Source organism: Amblyomma maculatum, chromosome 4, assembly GCF_055883805.1.
Source record: "Amblyomma maculatum isolate TAMU_Amacu chromosome 4, ASM5588380v1, whole genome shotgun sequence".
NCBI lineage: Eukaryota > Metazoa > Arthropoda > Arachnida > Ixodida > Ixodidae > Amblyomma > Amblyomma maculatum.
In genome coordinates, this window is record NC_139347.1 from 37,914,701 (window position 1) to 37,920,925 (window position 6,225).

Here is a 6,225-nt window from a genome sequence, read left to right on the forward strand (position 1 = left end):
CAGTGCAGATTTTTACTGATATAACACTTGCACTCTGATGCAGCCACAGAAGCCTGTGAGGCACACAAGTGCCTGAGATGGGGAGCTAAAATCACAATTTTCATAAAAAAAGTGGAAAGTACATGGAAAGTGAGTATGAATGCAGATTTCAATATGCAGCCACGTAGCGGACAAGAAACTGAATGCGGAGTACATCCCCAAATTAGAATGCTTTTTTTGTAGTGCTGTCTAGCCAAATGGGACCTGCTATCAAGAGTATAGCAGACAATGAAAAAGAAACACAAAGGAAAGGCAAATTTTGGGCCGTGGAAGCAGATTTTCTGGCAAACCGAAATGGAAGCTTGTATGGACTAATATGCGAAACCTCCGGGCACTGTTTTTGCACTACTGGGAGCCTGGCTAACCAAAGTGCTCGACAATCTGGAGATAGGATAGAAGCCTAGATGAAGAGGCATGCCTAGCAAGCAAGCAAGGAAAGCATTTCACAAGCTATAAAGCTAAACAAAGAAATTCAAAGCAATTACCACAGAGCAGTGTCATGTTGAAAAGGAAATTCCAAAGTATGCACCAGGCTTGTGATTTATTTTAGGCCATAAATTCTAATACCATGTTCCGATATCTTTGAACTAGTTTTTCTCAGTTCGCCCATTTTGAAAGAGCACAAATATTAGGAAAGCTGTCATTTCAAAAGTTGCCAGAGGCTGCTTTTATGATTTCTGGACTAAAATTTTGTTGGGAACAAGATAAGGTACTTTTTGGATTCCTAATTCTGTAATTGTTGTAAAGTAATTATTAATTATTCTAAGATAAAGTATCAAATATGTGACATATATGAAAATTGAAAAATGAAGGTCATTTCTTGAAGCGCTCGGATTTTTGCAAAAATGTCAAACAACCCACAATTCACCTTATCCTGCACAATGACCTTCCCATAAGGTGCTAATGGTTAAAACATCTTCATTAGTTTTGAAAGGCAGTTTTTCTAACTGACACACTTAATTACTCATTATGACAGCTACGACTTATTTGTGTTAAGGTGATGAAATTTAAAATATATTCTAGTAAGAGGAAGACTCCTGAAAACATTATCGAAATTGGCTTATGTCCTGAAGTGGACCCTTTAATTTCACTTAATTTTCTCCGTGGCACACAGCTGGCACGCTCTAGGCAAGTGTGATCAAATTGGTACACTTGTTCCATGTACCATTCTTGTTTGCGTAACGTTACATTTCGTCCAAAAAAATTGCAGAAATTGGAGCTGCATTCTTTACGTTACTTAGTGCACTAGCAAAATCTGAATTTTGAAGAATAATGGTCAAATTCCTGTGCAGGCAACTTAATGCTACTCACTCTAAATTAAAATTTTACTAATTTATCTACTGACAAACTAAAGGCTTAGAGTGTAGCTGTTTATGGAGTTTACCGTCTATATATATATATATGTAGTGTGTATTTATTATCCTGAATTGGGCCCCGTTGCGGTCGTGCAGGTGTTGGTCATTTGACTGCTGTGCCCAAAGATGTGAAACCGAATCCCAGCCGCTTTGCGGTGTAGAACAAAAGCAAGACACTCATGTGCTATGTGATGTCAGTGCATATTGAAGAACCTTCAGCCGTCGAAGTTTCCAGACCCCTCCACTGTGGTGCCCCTCATAGCCAGAATTACTTTTGGATGTTAAACCTCATCCCGAAGCCCCCCAACCCTTCCGCGTTGGCGCCGGGCTGGCGCAGTGGTTATGGCGCTAGATTACAGTTCCCAAGAATGCGGAATCGAATCCTGGCCTCGGCGGCGGGTAAGGAGGGATCAACAACGTGAGCACTTGACTTGGCCGTAGTGGCTTTAGCGGGAAGTGTGACGGGCGGGGGTATGCGCGCCTTGCTCGGGAGAGCGCGAACCACGATGAAAATTCGCGGCGCCGCTAGAGGCGCTACAGTGCGGCCAGTGTTAGAGTTCCAGTGACTTTAGCTGGTGTTAGCTGGTGCAGGGCCGGTGGCTGGTGTTACTCCGGCGGGTGACGCTTTCGATGAACGGTGCCTTCAACGTTATAGCGTTATACGAACATGATTTAGCTGACAGAAAGCAAAGGGACCAGATGAAAGCACAGAACCCTTCTCGCATGGGCGCGAAACGTGCTGCCGATAACACTATGATGATGATGATGATTATGTGGCTATCCCTTTGCATCGAGGGGGGGGGGGGGGCACGGTGTGTGCCCTAGCCGTTTACATGTCGTAAGTCACAGCATACACACATACAGCAAAACACAGACCACTTAAACACAGTCGGGCGTCCTGTAGCGCCACCTGCCGTCATCATCGCTACTCTGAACAGCCCTACAGCAACCATAACTTGGCTTCGAAGGGTGACCGTGTGACGTTACGCTCTCTCTGCTGAGTTTTTTTTGTTTTTTTTCATGTATGGCAGCTTCCGTGGCCCAGGCACGAGAACACTATACTGTCGCTGCAGCCCATCAATATCCACTGCAGAGAGCAGTGGAAGGCACTGATGCGCAGCTCTATAGCCCTGCCGTTCAAGCTGTGGCGTAGGCCGTGGAGGCCGTCTGATTACCCGGCCTCCCTATTTTAACTGATAACAATGAAGTATTCACCATCATCATCATCATGCATAACAGGCAACATCTTGGCATTGGCGGCCGGAATATTTATTTTCTATTGTTTCGAATGTTTTGCAGGGACCTCAGTAATAATGTTCTCTAAAACATGATACGAAGAAAATGATATGTCGAAAGTACTCTAAGATGGTGTTTTCGTGAATATATTACATATACTATTACAAACATTCCTGCAATTAATGCACTCAGCGCTGCTAGATAGGTCAGATATACACCCTTATAGCAAAACCGTCCAGCGAATCCTCTTATTTCAGGTCTATCGAAGAAAAAAAAACCTTTAAATATATTCTCCATTTTGTATAATAATAATGATAGTGACTATGTTAGGTGGTGGGGAGGGGGGAAAGGGTTAAGGCTCATTTTCTGCCACCCTGTGTACCATGTGGGGATATGGCTTAGAGCCGACCCCTCTGTATAAAACGCTTTGCAAAGCAGACAACGAGCCGCTTGTTTTCTTCATTTCTCTCTCCACCTGTGCTCGAATCATTGTAGACCTTCTTCGATGAAGGCTGCAGGCAAGGCTGGTATATAGAATTTAACGTCCCAAAATGACTCGGGCTATAGGGGAGGCTGCAGTAGAAGGCTCTGGAAATTTCTACCACTTGGCGTTATTTCATGTGCTTTGACATCGCACAGCACGCAGGTGCTGCCGCGGCCGGAATTTGATCCCGTGTCTCCTTATCACTGAACCGTCGCGACGGGCCTCAAGGCAGACTTTTTAAACACTGACAATAGCCATATTAAACTAGCCCTATACTGGAATATTTGCGATTCAGAACAGATACTTTCTTACTGCTAACCTCATTTGAACCATCTTGTTCAGTTAGCGTATCTCACCTCGGTCCACTTCTAAAATTGGGCAAAATTGGTATAGTTTGGTTTTCAGATCTCTCTGTAAACAGGCCAGTTCAGACTGACAGCGTTGTGGTCCCTTGTGAGCCAAGCGCAGATGACAGTGGGATGCTAGTTGGCATCCCGGTATCTGCAATTCACTACAAGAGAGGAATTGGCCCGGCTAGTTGGTACGTAACATCGAACTGACACAAAATTAGCAACGCAGCAAAGAAGGAAGAGGTAGACATATCTCCTGTGTCTGTGTATCATTCCTTGCCATGTGTTTTGCGCTGTTAATGATGTTTCAAATTCACTACAGCCAATAAGAAGCTCGAAAAGTGGCGAGTTGGTTCCCGTTTTTACGCAGAGCGCGTACACCACCGCCTGTTGTGCAAAAGGCTCAAGTGGTGCAGAACACTCATTTGATGAAAAAAGAATTTACTGTACGATTTCCCCTCCGTCCTGATGCACTCTACCATATTTTTGAGCCGTGCGATAATTCATTCCTTCGCTACTCTATTCCATAATGCGCTGTTTTTTTGGCCAAGTTCAGCTGATTCCTGCATGGGACACTTGTACAACGCCCTCGTTGCAAAGGTATTTAAAAAAACAAAAAACACTCACATGCGCCAGTCTCTATTCCTTACGCCGGTCTTTACGCCATTCAACGTGCTTGTGAGCGTTTTTTCAATATCTTTACAACCAGGGCTCCCTGGGCGTCTCTCGCCACATTGTTCACAGGGCTGTGTGCACCGAAGTCCAGATAGAGGGATGTTCGACATCTTCCTCACCCGTTGCAAAGGTCTGTATGAGTAGTCATCGATTCGTCAACCAATACATTATTTCTGGGCCTAAAACAAGTTTCAATTTCGGTTTGCTTTTGTATTGCGTCCTGGATTAGCCAGTGACGGGGCCTCCTCCGTAATAATTAACTGCCACTCATGGCAGGGCCAACTAAGGCGGTAGATTATAGTCGCTGTGTTTTGCAGCGTGGACTATATATGGAGCTCACCTTAAGCAGTCACTTGGAAGAGGAGAGAAGAGGGGATGGGAAACAGCGAATTAAGAGCTCGGTCTCAAAGATACATTGTATAGGGTACAACTAAAAAAACAACGGCAGATACCTCTCGAAAGAGGCCCTGCAGCCAATGGAGTCAACCTATCCTCGTGATGCTGTGGTTAATCCGATGAAAGCGTACGTGAGGAACCACATTTCAACTGCCACACCCTGATGAGTTGGTTGTCTCGCTAGCAGTCCAAAGAGATTTTTCACGAGAATCGGTCGATGCCGTTGGCTGCAGGGGGGTCATTTGAAGGGCAAAAACCGCATTCTTCTTGAGGCCGCGGGAGAGAAACGAAAACAAAGACGGTCAATAGAGGAAGAAGACGAGAAAGATGTTCTGGTCCAATGTTTTGGGGAAACACCCGAGATGGAGCAGACTTGTAATTCGGGACTTATCACCCATAGGCGCACATACGGCAACAAAAGATAGCCATAGAGCTTTCACTAAAATCTTTGCAGTTGGAAAATGCTTCCTTGTCGGGGGAGGGGGTAATTAAGGGACGCTGTTGCGGAAAGAGAAAATAGAGGTATAAAACTATTGGGTTAGCTGTGAAAACTTACGCCCGCCGCTCCTAATTGGAACCGCGAAAGCTATTGGTCACATGGGCTGCTCTACTAGGTTATTTTTTTTTCTCTAACCCCCGAGCGGCGTCAGCAGCTCAGAAACGAAAATACTCGAGGAAGCTGAACAAATATTCTCTCTGTGAGGTGGCCGAAGAAAATATTAACAGAAAACAATTTATTTCCACTTTGACTTGAGTAGAGACACCAGAGATTTTATGCGTTTTTTTCTTTGGAAATGTGCGCAAGTGATACTGTACAAGAGTCACGATCTGTGATTCACTTAAAATAGGTAAATAATTTGCAATCCATTTTTTTTTGTGCATTTTCGGCTTAGAGCGGCGGTTGTTAGGACATCAAAGACGAGTTTAGGTCATGTATCCTGATCCATTTTTTGATTCCAACTGTTGAGAAAGCTTGTATAAGAGTTGACGCGAAATAAAGTATACGAAGTAGTGGCCATGGATATTTCAATGTGCCCTTACCCCATATGCACCAATGGCAAATCCATTCCCTATGAGAGAAGTCATCGCTTTCTTGGGGTTGTCATTGATAAGTCTTTCCTGGAGTCACCATCTCAGAGAAATGAGAAGCGAAAAAGTCCTTCCTCGGGGGAAAGTCCTGGTGCACTCGATGCTTCAACTGTACCGGTCACTGTTTCTGGGCTGCATGCAATACAGCTTCTCCATATTTAATAACATTAGAAAAACGATCTTCAGGACCTTTCAAAGTCTGCAAGCTCAAGCTCTTCGTATTGCCTTGGACTCTGTAAATGTGCCTCAACAGTAGCGACGGTTCTTGTCCACCAGAAACATCCTGTTACTACATATATTGCTGTTGACACAATGGCAGCACATATTTGGCACCTAACAAATGTTCTTAGTGCTCATCTACCAACCCTTCAAGTAATTAAACCAAGCACTGCATTCTCTAAAATTATTGAAGCTCATCGCACCTATATTCATTGCAGTTCACCCCTGCTGTAAGACCATGCTCCCCCATATGGAGTCTAAATGAACCTCTGATACATATCTATATTGCTGGAATCATGAAGAAAGCCGGAATGTTATCGCCTGCTCATAAACATGTGGCATTGTATTATCTGCACTTCAAACATCAACATCGCATACATGC